At 37.2% G+C, this 16,245-nt stretch overlaps 1 protein-coding gene across 1 annotated transcript in view; it reads right to left on the bottom strand.

Annotated features, from left to right (window-relative positions):
* The window catches only part of LOC5572993 (protein msta), a 37,919-nt gene extending 24,406 nt beyond the window's left edge, over positions 1–13,513 (bottom strand). Inside the window, exon 1 of the mRNA XM_021850934.1 lies at positions 13,354–13,513. The gene's annotated coding sequence lies outside the window, so the exon portion shown is untranslated. The remainder of the gene's footprint in view (positions 1–13,353) is intronic.
* Between the last annotated feature and the right edge of the window lie 2,732 nt (positions 13,514–16,245).

The following is a 16,245-nucleotide window of genomic DNA, read 5'->3' as shown; positions in this document are numbered from 1 at the left end:
CAATACTCAATGGGTGATATGAATAAAAAGCATTGAATTTTACTGCATGTAGCATCTACTCAAAAACATAATCTACAAAGTTTACTACACTTTTGGTATGAATGAAATTTTTTTTTCATTGAAAAACCTTTCAAACATGTAGTACCGTAATTTCGGGTAAAATTGATCATTTTCACGGTTTTTCTAGTCTGTTTTCTATAATGCTGACAATGCCAAACAACAAATTGCAGGAAAACAAGTACAAAGGTGAGCCTCATTGACTCATGTACCGAAATTTTCTAACAAATGTCATTTTAGTGTTAACAAATACCTCTAAAATAAAAAATCAGGGGATCTCATTTCGGGGTGAAATTGATCACTTGTCAATGCCATTATTGTTAGTTTTCAAAACAATTCTACATGATAAATTTGAGCTTCTTGAATCCGCATATGCTTGTCAAATTCTTAACAATGCCATATTTATACAAATAATGAATAGTTAAATTTCAAGAATAAGGCGGAAAACGCCTAAATGTATGCAATTTCCTAATGAATTCAATGATATCTAACAGAAATACAATTATTTCAACCATATGAGCTAATTGGTACGAGTTTTGGTGATGAAATCTTGTTTGGGGATATATCTTAAGCATCCTCACAAACCTTCAGGTCTATACCATGTTCAAATCCTGGTTTAGAACTAGAAGTTCAAGGATGTTTTTCAACACTGCACCGTACATGATTTTGAAATTTTACATTATTTTCATAGTTATAAACGTTCTTTAACGCAAAAAAACTTCACAACACATAATTCGACAATAGTTACGACAAACAACGTTCATTTACTGCAGGTTACATTGATATTTGTGCTCCATTAGGAATAAACAAAATCGTGCGATACAATGATCAATTTCACCCTTCTGATCAATTACACCCGATGTTACGGTACCGTAATCCGAGGTTACATTGATCAGTTTTTATGATATTTCTTAAATATTTCATCCAAAAATATAAATGATGTGAGTTTCATATTTTTAAAACAAGTACTGCCACGCATAGCTCGAGACTATATACTATATTTTGCTTTTTGAAAGATTTAAGCATGTTTACAAAAATGTTTTATGTGAATTTTTCATTTAGCTGATATGGGGTAACATTGATCATCCATGTAAACAACGTTCGGTAATATTGAAAATGTCGTTACTTACATAAATCATGGCCCCTGATGCCGAATATGATGTCCAAACGCTTACATCTCATTTACTTTTTGAGTTATTTTAAAATTAAAAACACCTTGAACAGCGGAATACGCCTAAAGGTAGGCAATTTCCTAAGGGAATTCTACATTCTTAACAGTAATTCGTGAATGTTACCTAATTGAACATACTTATAAAAGTTTTGACAGCGGTATCGTTTTCGGCGATGCCATTTTTAGTGAGAACCGCATTTTCCTTGTTCATATCGCTTGCAGAACTAATGTGAGACATGAATCTTCGGTAGTGTCATCCTTAACCATTCAAATCATTGTTTCGAAAACTTGTTAAATTTACGCATAAAATTAACGCAATTTTTGCAAAAAAAATAATTTTTAATAGCTTATAAATATAAGAAAGACAAGCAACATTCATGCTTTAGAAATGTATCATCAATAAATGATGCTACCAACTTATTACGAGATGAGTCATTCCGATCAATGTTACCCCGCCGATCAATGATACCCCGGATTACGGTACCCACTTCTTTTGAACATGAGCAGTGATTGATGCTGCACATTAAGAAAATTCCATTCAGTGTGCAGAGTGATTCTGCATGTAAAGAAAAATCTATTCATAGTGACGCTAAATATTTATACAATCATGCATATGAAGGAAATGTATGGAATCTAATCGATTACGCGATAAGTTGCACAAAATCATGAATTGTAATTGTAATTTAATTTGACAAGATTTTTAGTGTAATTTTGCGATTAGTCTGATATTCTCTACATGTGTATGATTTTATGATGATGATACATCAAAGAATTTTTTGAGTGGTTTTCGGTCTTCGCCAATGCCAGTAATTGACGATTTTTTTTAATTTCAGCTTAAAATCTATGAAGAGATCTTAAGATTACAGCTATCAAATTAGTAACCACATATTTCCTAGCAACAGTACTGAGAAATTACAAATTCTGGTGAATTTGCGGTCAAATTTTGATGCTCCTCGTGTATTTTCTTAACAGCATGTTGAATACCGGAAATTCTAATTGAAATCTAGAAAATATTTACCGACATTCAAAAGGTTTATATTAAAGCTTTGTTTGAAATTCCAACGGAATAGGGTAACGACTGTTTATTTCGTTATTAAACGCTAAAAGTTGGCGCCAGCGGAAAAAAGTACAGACAACAACCTTTCGAACATTCTGTTTCTTTCACTGGCCGCCGAGCTACGACACTGTTGTTTGTATTCCATCCACTGATCGCGCTACGCTGGATTCTCAAATTTCTCAAACTTTCAACACAAGCGCATGGAATAATGGTTGTCAGAGAACTGTCAAAACGTATGGAAAATAATGAATAACGTAAATTACTTGCAATTAGGAAACTGGATCGAAAATGTAGTGATTAGAAATCAAGTGTACAGTGAATACATAACTTTTTGTATTTAGTTCATCTTCCGTGGTGCTTTCTTTGGTTCAGGATTTTGTTTTTACTACCACCGAAAAAGAGCCATCTACTGCCTTTTCAGTTTTGAATATCGCCCTATTGGAGATCAACGGAATCTTAAAGGTTTTTACAATAGACGAATCCCATGTCAAATCGGTCAGTCACAGAACTCGACCATCCTTGATTTGGATTGAATTTTGCACATGTTTTTGGTATGGTAGAATAAGTGTTTTCCATAGAAAAATTTATCATTTTGACTCAAGTATAACTTTTGAAAATGGCCTATATTTTTTTTGCATGCAACTTATTTGAGAAATTCCAACTCCGAAACTGTTGATTTTAGAGAAAATATTCTATGAAGAAGTTGTAGTGAACCGTTTGGACTATAAGAAAAAAATATACACTGAAAAAATATTTTATTTATTTTCATAAAAAAATCAAAAATCAAACTTAAATTTTAAATTGCACAAAAACCCCATTTTTAATATTTTTAAAATTTTCACTATAGAATCTTGATAGTAAACAGATGTTTAGGGCAAAGTTTCATGATGGAGAAATTTTTAATAAAACAGTTTTTCTAAGAACAACTTTTGGTTGATTTTCAAAATTTTGATATTTTGTCAAAATTAATACGTTCTGATGATACAGTAAACTTCTTAAAATCATTCTAAGCCATAATGATTATACGAATAATTTCTCTAGAAGTAGTCACTTCTGAATTATATCAAGTTTAATGCAAAAAACATTGTTTAAATATTAAAATAGGCCATTTTCATAAGTTATTCGCGTTTCTCCATTATTAATAATACGTTTTCGAGAGTGAAGACCATATTTCTTTCCACTTGCCTATTTTCCTTGATTGAGGATCGCGAATAACTTATGAAAATGACCTATTTGAATATTTAAGGCTCAAGAATCCATCATTCAATCATCAGCAATCATCAAAAATTAAATCCAGTTTTTTCGTTCAAATTTAAAGATCTTCATGACAATCTATCATTGCAATAGAGATCACAAGTGCAATTCAATGATAGATTTTCATGAACATTGCTTCGATTTCGAGCAAAAAAACTGGTTTTGAAAATTTGCAAAACGATGATGGTTATTTTCCTTTTAAATAAAATTTTTTGCATTAAGCTCGATATAATTCGAAAATGGCTACTCCTAGGGAAATTATTCATATAATCATCATGGCTTAGAATGATTTCAAGATGCTTACTGTATCATCAGAACGTATTAATTTTGACAAAAAAAAAAAAAATTTTGAATATCGATCAAAAGTTGTTCTTAGCAAATCTTTTTTAATAAAAATTTCTCCATCATGAAACTTTGTCCCAAACATCTGTTTACTATCAAGATTCTATAGTTAAAATTTAAAAATTATTGAAAACGGGGTTTTTGTGCAATTTAAAATTTAAGTTTGATTTTTGCTCTTTAATGAATGTTCGAATCCTCTGAGCAGAATCTCAAATAGAGAAACTTTAAAGTAGATGGAGTACCGTGTACCTTTTAATTCCGCTCCTAAATGCTTATCTTTGACAGATACGCGTATTTCTACTACTGAAGAAGACTGCAAGTGGTAGTCGAAATGCGCGTATCTGTCAAAGATAAGCATTTAGGAGCGGAATTAAAAGGTACACAGTACTCCATCTACTTTAAAGTTTCTCTATTTGATTTTTGATTTTTTTTATGAAAATAACGGAGACGAACCAGCCAACGGCTGAAAGTCTCGATAATGAAGATAATAAAAAAAAAATGAAAATAAATAAAATATTTTTTCAGTGTATATTTTTTTATAGTCCAAACGGTTCACTACAACTTCTTCATAGAATTTTTTCTCTAAAATCAACAGTTTCGGAGCTAGAATTTTTCAAATAAGTTGCATGCAAAAAAATATAGGCCATTTTCAAAAGTTATACTTGAGTCAAAATGATCAATTTTTCTATGGAAAACACTTATTCTACCAAACCTAAACATGTGCAAAATTTAATCCAAATCTGAGACTATCACGAGCACGATTATTATATTTTTCGACTCATTATGGATGGAATTCGTCAATAATTACAAAGATTGATTTTCTGAATTCCAAATATTCACACAATCATTCGCAGGAATCCCACCGGAATCTCAATTCTAGAGTTTTTACCAGATATCTAATATTTCAGCAATATTCCTAAAATCCTAAAATGGCTTTTCTAGAATTATCATTAAAATTCGACATCACTATCGGAATCCCAAAGTTCCTACAGAAATTCCGGAATTCCAAAGGAAATTTGAGAAGGGGGGGGGATTGCTTCTGCAAACCTGGAGCGTCTGTACTTCATGTTAGGAGCGGCTCACAACAGCGTCTGTTCCCCATGTCAGAGGCGGCTGAATATCGCCCGAGTGCCAGAGAAGGGCTCTTAGCTAAACTGCGCACTATGGTTCTCCGAACATTTAGGGGGTTGATGTCAGGCGCTGCAAGCCAACCGTAAAAGCACATCAGCACACGAACGTCAACGAGAGAAAACGGACCAGCACAATCGGCAAAGACCACTGCGAAGGAAATGGACTAGCAATTGGAAATTCTGTACGAGGAACTGAAAATCTCTCAACTTCATCGGAAGTACTCGCATACTCTCCGATATACTGCAGACCCGCGGTTTCGGCATCGTAGCGCTGAATGGAGGTGTGCTGGATAGGAGCAACGGTGCGAACGTTTAGAAGTAATCATAGCATGTACCAGAGCTGCGGAAACACACGTGAGCTGGGAACAGCTTTTATAGTGATATGATGATATGCACAGACACGTGATCGAGTAGTGGCCGATCAATGAACGAATGTGCAAGTTGAGAATCAAGGGCCAATTCTTCAACTTCAGCATAATCAACGTGCATAGCCATAAACCCCGGTAGCACTGATGATGACAAGGACGCATTTTACGCGCAAATAGAACGCGAGTACGACCGCTGCCCAAGCCACGACGTCAAGATCATCATAGGAGATTTGAACGCTCAGGATGGCCAGGAGATAGATTTAGCCGCTTCCAAGAATATGGCTATTCCTAGCACCTATTTCCAACACTGCCTCCCGTATCGGTACAGCTGGAGATCACCTCAGCAGAATCACAAACCGACCACGTTTTGATCGATGGACGGTACTTCTCCGACATAACCGACGTCAGAACCTATCGAGGCGCTCACATTGACTCCGAGTACTACCTGGTGATGGTGAAACTGCGCCCACCACGGTACGGTACCAATGCGTACGAGCAACATCTTAAGGCAGCATTGACGGATGAGGGCGAGCTCGATATGACCCCTCTTGAGGACTGCTGGAGGACAGTCAAAGCAGCCATTAACGACACTGCCGAAAGCACTGTCAGATATGTGGAACGGAGATCAAGAAACTATTGGTTCGACGAGGAGTGCCACGAAGTTTTGGAGGAGAAGAATGCAGCGCGGGCTGCAATGGAACGATACAGACTGAAGCGAAAACTGCAAACTCGTCTATTCCGGGACAAAAAGCGCCACATGGAAGAGGTGGAATGCCAAGATATGGATTTCCTATACCGTTCTCAAGAAACACGGAAGTTCGATCAGAAGCTCAACACACCCGGAAAGGCTTTGTGCTGCGAGTTGAAATGTGCCGGGATAATAATAGGAGCATCTTAACGGAGGGACGCGAGGTGATCGAAAAGTGGAGGCAGCATTACGATGAACACTGGCGCAGAGAACACAGGCACAGAAGGTCAGGACAGCGAAGGCAATGGCTACGTCAACATAGCGGACAGTGGAAATCAACCAGCTTCCACGATGTGGGAACTTAAGGATGCCATTCAACAGCTCAAAAAACAACAAGGCCACTGGCCAGGATGGCATCGGAGTCGAACTCATCAAGATGGGCCCAGAGAAGTTGACCGCTTGTCTGCATCGGCTGATAGTCAGAATGTGGGAGACGGAATTTCTACCGGAGGAATGGAAGGAAGGTGTTATATGCCACATCTACAAAAAGGGCGACAATCTGGAGTGCGAAAACTATCGTGCAATCACTATCCTAAACGCCGCCTACAAAGTGCTATCCCAGATTCTCTTCCGTCGTCTATCACCTATAGCAAACGAGTTCGTTGAAAGTTATCAAGCAGGTTTCGTCGACGGCCGCTCGACAACGAACCAGATCTTTCCCGTGTGGCAAATCCTCCAGAAATGTCGTGAGTACTAGGTCCCTACTCACCACCTGTCCATCGATTTCAAAGCGACATACGACAGTATTGACCGTGTAGAGCTGTGGAAGATCATGGACGAGAACCGCTTTCCCGGGAAGCTCACAAAATTGATTAGAGCAGTGATGGACGTTGTGCAAAACTGCGTAAAAATCTCGGGCGAACACTCCAGTTTGTTCGAGTCTCGGCGGCAAAACGGCGACAAAATATGAAGGCGCATCATCTGTGGAAGTCGTGCCTACTATGGGCTCCAGAAGAAACTGCGATCAAGAAAGATTCACGCCCGCACTAAATGTACCATGTACAAAACGCTCATTAGTCCTCTGGAAGAAGAGAAGGATGAACCACGAGCACGCCAAGCTCTAAGGCGAACCGAGAATCCAGAAGGTGGCCAAAGCTGGAAGGATATAATTCACAATACCCAGGAATGACCGTAAACTGGTAAAGAAAATTAGAGATTACTACGCTTGAAAAGAGCTTCGAGACGCTGATGATGCTCCATTTCTGTTTTGCCGATCACAATGCACGATTGTTGTCCTTGGGCGATTCAGCAAGTTGTTTCGATTGTTGCTTCTTCTGTTTAACTGCACATAATGTTGCTGCAATTGATGATTTCTGCTCGATCAGGGCGGAGTCGTGTTTGAAATTCTGCAACCGTTGCCATTCGTTCAATTTGCACTCGCCTAAACCTATTTAAAAGTTGGATCCAAACTTAACCTTTGCGTCCCTGATCACTTTTTACAACATCTTTCAATTCTTACTTTCATAATTGTCATCCAATTTCAATAAAATTTCGACACCACACTATTCCATTTTTATTACCTTTACTAGCAACCAAAATTGTCAGTTTTGGAATCATACGGATGTCCCATGGGGTCTGTTTGAAGATCATTTTAGACATTTTCATAATTAATTTGCACGGATCAAACAAAACTACAGTGTTTGTAACTGAATCATCAACTGAATCAGAAAACCTAAATGATTTTCTTCGTATCTCAGCAAACGCTCTGCTTCCGTAAAGCTTGGAACAGTTAAATCTGATCCGTTTTGCATTTCGTCGGGTGTTCCTCAGACTGCCCGGATATTTTGGAAAAGCTTCGTTTCAATGCTCCAGGTAGAACGATACGGCGTACTGACTTCTTTCGACGAGCACATTGCACACAGTATGGACAACACAACCCACTCGATGTTTGCTGCCAAGTTTTTGATTAAGGTACCCCGGGGCAAATGGGACATAAAAAAAAACGATAGTTCAAACAAACTGTTCAGAATAAATTTCAAATGTCAATATTTTGCAAATACAACAACACAGTCACATTTTGGCAACATATTTGCTGGTGTGTGCATGAATTTGATCGAATAATTTCGAAATTGTGAAAATCTTATAAGCCAGATGTACAATGAGCCATTAGACGCAGTTGCCTCGCTAAACGGGGCAAGTGGGACACATCCAGTTTCGTGCGTAAAACCACTTCAGTAAGTCAACCGTTCTAATAATTGGATTGATAAATCATAGATATTTTATTGTGAGTACATATTTGATGTACATAAGGGATTAACCATAAAATACGTAACGTTTTAGGAAGAAACCCTACATTTAATAATATGGCACATCGCATTTAATTTTAACTGAAATTTTGTCACAAAAACCGTAAAGAAGTATAAAACCTGTTCAAAATATATAAGTTATCAATCAAAATGCAGCAAGTAAACTTTCAATAATTGAAGAATTTTTGAATGTTCTGTTATTATTGTTATGCATGTCAAAAAACCACTTAATGTTTTCCGCAACTACTGATTTTGGTAGAAATAGCAAATAAAGTTCAATAAAAATAGAAAAGTCTTTGTTCTCATGATGTATTTTAAATTTTATTCCTATCTTCGCTCAATTTTGAATTCGTATATATAAAAAAAAAATAAAAATAAATATTCAGCAAAATTTGCCATTTTTTCGTCCTTTTCAGCAACTACGTAATATAAGATTTTTTTTATATAAAAATCATTCGTTTGAATGTTTTAATGCTACTCTCTAAGGAAATGTTTGAAACGTATACGAAAAGCTTTAATTCTGGTGCTTGTTGTTGATAGGTCCCACTTACCCCGGGTATTAAGATATTTTGGATTAAGTTATACCAAAGAAATTTTCATATTAAATGAAAAGAAAATACATGTTTATCGTAAGCAGCTTGTATTAATACTTAAAGTTGTAACTTACCGATGGTAATTCGATTTATGACACAATTATTTTTTGCGAGCCAATGCAGAACGTGAAACGTGTCACAATTTATCCTGCAAGTTGAAAATGGCGCTGAGCTGACAACTGTTACAAGGAGCACATGGTATTAAAAATAACAATATTTTTTGTACTAAATACATTCCTTATTATTGTAACTTCAACTTTCTACAAGAATACTCCCTTGGAAAACTTTTGCTAGACCAGCTATGGCGGAACGTCCCACTTACCCCGTATTCTCACTTGCCCCGGGGTACCTTATGTGTATCACATGTATGATTTTAATTTGTGTAAATCTGCGTTCAAATTTAGAATTAGTCATTAAGTTTTAGTCTGTGCGATGTAAAAATATCGAAGACTGTAAATAAATAAATAAATTTCTATATTCCGAGTCTTTCAACTCATTTGGAATCATTCCTACCGGTTTCGGTTTCCCTGGCACCGGTTCCTGGGGTATCAGTTGGGTACCAAAATTTGAATCGGGTCCAGAACATTCCGGAAATACTTGTAAATAACCCTATGTTGCAAGACATTACTGAATATGTATCATGTTATATTCCCGGTGAAAAATCTAGAAGATTAGTGTGTTGCATTAATGGGTTGGAATCATCGATTTGAAGTCATTTTCCAAGATCTCGGAACCGGCTCTTGGAATCTCCGGAAGTAGTTGTAGATGGCCCTGTGTTGCATACAATTACCTAATATGCATTGTTACAAACACTGTAGTGTTGTTTGATGCGTGCAAAATAATTATGGAAATGTTTTAAAAGACCTTCAGCGACCTTCTGACCGAAGATCGGTATTAATCCGGAATCAATCGTCCGACTATAGTTTTCACTACAGGTCACAAAACTTGAACAGTGTTGTGATGTTTGTAATTTTTTTTTGAATCGGCTGAAAATAATGGAAATTAGAGCCAAAAGGCCACGACAGTTTTGTTGTCAAAATAGGTCAGGGACACAAAGGTTAGAAGAGATCTAATCTTCCAAAACAGAAAGAAAACATTGTTGAGCTAACCCGAACCAGAACCGAAACCCGATTTTTATTTGAATAAAATAAGCGAGTTTGAAAAAAAATGGTATATTACTCACTTCTCATGAATAAATAAACTTACAGGTTGTTGCTCTATTCACGTTGCTCACTAAACCCGACCCAGACCTGACAAAACCGGTCTTTTTTGAAAACCAAACCCAACCTGTACCCGATAATGTTGCACACACTTCATTTGGAATGCCGAATCTCGGCTAATTTTAACTGAGATCCGCACAGCCGAGAAGTCGGCAAACAAATTTCCTGGGATGTCAGTAAATAAAAGCCGAGTATCAGTAAATCGTCCTTCGTTGCTAAGCAACCGGACAAATTGTTAGCTGAGTCTCGGTTAAAATCGGGAAACCGAGATTCGCACAGCCGAGCTCATGAAAAAAATCTAAGTGTGCAGCCTTACAAAACCGGCCTGAACCCGGAAAAATATATCTAGTAGTACATACTTGTAAGTTTCAATAATTTAATCGTCTGATCTTTTTGTTTGAGAAACAGGATTTTGGCACAAATGCATTTTGTCACAGATTTTTGATTACCAAATGAATGAGCAGCTGAACCGGGTGCATAAATAGGGTCCTAAAATCTTTAATGAAATCTTGTTTTTATTTAATAACAAGAAAGAGCATGTTACTGCAACTACTTAAGCAATTTTTCTCGCTCAAATAAGTGCTTTATCATACTTAAACTTTAATTTTAAAATTGGATCCATAAATGAACCTTTACACCTTTGATCATGTTTGACGTTCGCTTAGTCGACAAAATCACCACAGGGGTTTTAGTTTTAACAATGGGGTTGTTCCTATCTGACATTTTGGAAGCGATACGGAAAACAAAATACAATTTGAGTTTAAGCCAATGGGTGTGACGAAATCTAAAATAACAAAAATCAGGTTTTTTGGACTTAAACAAACGAAAAACATTAAAAATTTGAGTAAACATGTGTTTTTGGGCTAAACTTAAGCGTTTGGCCCTTAAATTGAGACAGGGCTTTAGGACCCTATTGATGAATGTTTCAACATTCAGATAAGTCCAGGTTATTACAACCAGGGTTGGGAAAAAATCTAAAATTCATTCTACCGTAGCCAATCAAAGCCAATCGCAGTCAGCGAAGCCAGTGAAACTCACGCCTATCGCTGCTGTAGGCAAAGAGCCTTGAAAATTGCAAAACACCCGTCGCTAAGGGCAACCCCAAATTACTGTAGAAAAATGTTCTATTTCCCGCTGCATTTCCCGCATTTTGAGCCTTCAATGACACTAATGCTTTAGAAAAATCATGCACCCAAAATAGGCTACTTGATGAGATTCACGTTTTTGAACTACTGTACTGGGAGAGCCACGTGATTTTCGCGAAATTCAAGCCTACTACTATTACCATTCCCAGCACTGATTACAACTGTACAGGATGATTACTATTTCCTGTCAGTAAAATAAGTAATCATAGAAAAAAGATGGTTGTATGAATTTTTATTACCAGTGCATATCCAGTTCTGGACATCTATGACATTTGCCTTCACTATACATAGATAACATAGGGAAAGTGTACCAGTTATGGCCATAGTGGTTCCCTATTTGGCCATATGTGAAATTTCGATGATTTTCACATTTTTAATCTTTTTGAATGTTTTAACATCAAGATATATCCTATATCTTACTAATAAAACACACAAAAATTTTCAAAATGTGGAGACGTTCAAGTTATCACGTAAGGCGAAATAGGGAACCACTATGGCCATAACTGGTACACCTACCCTATTTATATTTTTACCTTAATTTCCAGCCACATGCGTTGTTTCAGAAGCATTACAGTTAACACGCACGTTATTCAGAAGCATATATTTTAATCAAAAAAGATATATTTTTTTCGCTAAAATTTTCAATAATCACTCTTATGCTATTCCCTAGATTGTTGTAACATGCTGTTTCAATCAGGCAAACTTTTCAGCGGAGTTTAGACAAAAATACCTATCTGTGGAAAACATGCGTGCCAAGTGCATTGCCTTTAAAACAACATATATGACTAAAAACCAAGGTAAATGAAAAAAGATTTAATATTTACATTGTCAAAACAAACTTTATAGATGTACCAAACAGGATGTACACTGGAAATCAAAATTCATACATACATCTTTTATCTACGATCATATACTTTACTGACAGGAATTAGTAATCACCCTGTAGAGGTTCAGCAAAAAGTGAAAAGTATTGCTGAACATCAGTAGTATTCAGCTTCTTCTTCTTTTTTATTTTTCTGGCGTTACGTCCCCACTGGGACAGAGCCTGCTCCTCAGCTTAGTGTTCTTATGCGCACTTCCACAGTTATTAACTGAGAGCTTACCTTTGCCAATGATCATTTTTGCATGTGTATATCGTGTGGCAGGTACGAAGATAGTCTATGCCCTGGGAAGTCGAGAAAATTTCCAACCCGAAAAGATCCTCGACCGGTGGGATTCGAACCCACGACCCTCAGCTTGGTCATGCTGAATAGCTGCGCGTTTACCGCTACGGCTATCTGGGCCCCTAGTATTCAGCTAGAGACCTGAAATCTAGATATTACAAATTGGGCCCAGTATAAAAAGGTACTGAATAAGTTAATCCTGATTGACGTGTAATCTCTTTGATTTTTTTTTACCAAAATGTTTTAGCAAATCACCAAGTTATATCATGTTTAGAAAAGTAGGAACGTCCTGAAAATATACAGGTTAATTAATGAATATTCGTCAATTGTTCGCTGACGTTTACAACAGGCACATTAATTTGAATAATCCCCATGAATTAATCTGCGCTCACATGATATACGTTCTAAAACTACCAATGTAGAATAAACTTTCTGCGTTCGTGAACGTTGCACGAAGTTCAGATGCATGCGCACGTAATTGCTACAGAGTTTAACACGAAGGCCGTGTCCCGTTCGAGTTCAATTTTTATAAACGGTCGCTTCTCTAGTTCCGATTTTACCCGACGTCTTGTCAAACAGTCAATTAACTTCTCTTCTCACAGTTTTACAACACAAGCAGGCAACCCACCGCTGTTAGGGCTAATTTTACTCTTCGACACACGATGCGCTGAAATAACAAAACTCGACACCACGAGTGCGACATGTTGATTGTGTCGAACATTTGCTACACCATAAGTATTCCGGTGAAGTGAACCAGCCGCGCTGAACTTTGCACTTGCATTCACTCTCCATCACTGTGGATCACATGAGAATGAAGCAATCTTCCATTTACGATTCACTGGACGAAATTTGTTGGTACCTAATAGCCCCGAAAGGTGCACTTTCCGAATACGCGACCTGTCACATAAGCGAAATTTTCCGTTCTAAACCGTGATTTTCCCAGTCGCAGTGAAAACTCATAGCACCACCCGTCGTGGACCGTACTGAGTATTAAACTGAAAACTGTTCCACTCTGCCAGTGCGAGAAAAACAAAAGTCTGAAATCTATCGTGTCCGTGTGTCGCTATTTGGCCCAACTCACGGTCCACGCGGTTACTTACTACACAGCCACTTTTCATTTCCGCCCGTGTCTTTCCGAACGATTTATTCCACTGCCTCATGCTTGCTGATGCCGAGTAGGTTGGGAAAAGTGGCCCTCGTCGTTCTACACCATTTGAGATATTCTTCATGCATTTAAAAGGTGCTCGGCTCGGTGTTGATCTTATGCTGTTTTTTTTTGTCAGTTTTTTTCTAAGTTGTGATGTAGAGGAAGTAGTTCTAAATCTGTTATGGGGTTACACGCGTTCAAGCTTCCGTGAAAATGGTTCTGGTGCCATATCAAACGAAAATGAACAATCAATTCTCCATAACTCGATGTTGAAGGGGCCACCGAGTTAGGGAGATATCGAGTTATAGGACACAACATCAGTGTAATCGCGATTTAAAGGACCATCGAGGTAGCCATGAAAACCAAATTTTACGATGGTTCTCTAACTCGATATTAAGATACGAAATATCGAGTAAAGGAGAGTTGACTTTTTGAGTAAATACACATAATTCAATACAGATGATATTGATATTTGATTTTCTCCATATTTGACAAAATTCATCAAAAAATGTTGCTACTTATTACAGTGTTTTTTTTTTCGGTTTTATCATCACGCACTTTGATCACTGATCGCCAATTTCATGCTCGGTTTTATCACGGTTTTTATTTCGATCATATCTCGCAGACTCTGAGATAACGCCCTAAAAGCCATTGGTAACCATGTGTGTAGCTCATTGTTTCTGAGCAAGTGAATGAATAAGCATCCAAACCAACATCACTGGCAGGTAGATAATGATCCTTTCTTCAGCATAAAGTTGTTAAACAACGTATAAATCCATTCACATGCTCAGAAACAATGAGCTACACACATGGTTACCAATGGCTTTTAGGGCGAGATCATAAGTTATGCGAGATATCACGCTTTTTGTGAATGTTTTAACTTAAGTGTGAATTGATCCCTGGATGCTAAGATCCATTTTTATTTGTTCTTGTTAACACTTCCTGGCAGAGTTGTATTTTGAAAAGGAAACAACAGGGGTTATTTGCTTTACTGTAAGCGGTTGGGCATTATTTAAAAAGAATTCACTATCAAGGGTATATAATTGGTGGAAAAGATGGTCTACGACAGTGGCGCAACCAATATTTGGCAGTAGGGGAGGTTAGGACGGTAAAACGGGAGTCAAAGTAGAAAAAATAGATACGTTTCTAGATTAACATTTATAAAGGACGAAACAACATTTGCAAACTTTAGTTTCTTTCATTAGCTCTTCGCATACCTATTTGCATAAACTTACACCACTAGTTAAAAAGAGTATGTTGTACCTGGTACAATTTTTCAAAATACGCATATCGTAAATCAATCATGCTCCGTGATCCACAGGATATTGGTATGTATTGATTTTTCGTCAAGTTGGCCAGGCAAAGACTGGATTCTGAGGCCACTTCCGGTCAATTAAGAGACAAACATAAATAATAGGTAAAACCTGGATGCCACGGACAGACTCAATATGCTTGTCAAGCGGGAACCTGATTGCCGGAGCCAAACATTTGAAATTGAGGTTATGTTTGTTTTAAATAAATTACTAAAGAGAGCTAAGGAGTACTGCATTCTATCCAAAATTGAACCCAAAAAAGTTTGAATTTATGGTCTAATTGTTTTACGAACCTAGTTTAAAAATTGATTTGTCTTTATAGTTCATGTCCAATCACGTTCGGCACCATACTTCGGCTGTCGAGTTTTGAATTGCGTGTTTTTATCGAATCGAAATGCTTCAAAGATTCATGTTCGATGGTATCAATCCTCCGTACAAAAGAAGACGAGCATAAACTGTGATTCATTGTCTTCGTTTTTGTCTTGATGTTTTTACCACAATGTTTTAGCCACTTTGAGCGGAGAATAAAATCCGTCGGGAAACGATAAAAACTCACACGATCCTTTATGTTGTTCCTTCGACAACCTTTAACCGAGCATCGTATTGTAATCAACAAGTTAATTACGGGGGAAAACAGAATAGATGGACAATAATCAACTTCCCGAAAGTTTTCATATGAACATATCCATATTTCATATGAAGCCGATAGAGTCCAAATGTAAACAAACTTTGAGAAAGTCATGGGTGTTTGAACACATTCAAGCTCTTCAAAGAGAGATAGGAGTGCAAAATTTTGAGAGAGAGAGAACTTTGAATGACGTTTGACAACAAACACAATTCGCCACAAGAAACATATTTCAAGATTTGCTTGAAAATATAAGGGGGTTCAGTTCGCAGCACCCAGGGTAAAACTAGGCATGCGTCTGTTCAAACTTCATGATGTAGTCTCAGCATTGCTGTTAGAACATATTTCTTGCCTGTTTTGACACTTTGACCAGATGAGCTGACAATAACTGGATTCTGAAGACACTTCCGGTGAACCAGAAGACAAACATAAATAGAACATAAAACAGGTGTGCGGCTATTCAAACTTCATGAGATCAATGTAGCCCTGCTGTGCTGTTTGCTTTGTAACCCAATTTCCAAATACACGGGTTGTAAGAATGTTCCGTTTTTCCATGTTCTGATAAAAGGTACCCAAATTTCTCCAAATTTTTTTTCCTGATTTAGCTGACCGGAAATCTGGACAATATTGATACAGTGCAAGAGACATGTTTTAATAGCAACGATA

Source organism: Aedes aegypti, chromosome 3 (genome assembly GCF_002204515.2).
Source record: "Aedes aegypti strain LVP_AGWG chromosome 3, AaegL5.0 Primary Assembly, whole genome shotgun sequence".
Lineage (NCBI taxonomy): Eukaryota > Metazoa > Arthropoda > Insecta > Diptera > Culicidae > Aedes > Aedes aegypti.
The sequence above is the reverse complement of the archived record's forward strand: the minus strand, read 5'-3'. Positions and strand labels throughout refer to the sequence as shown.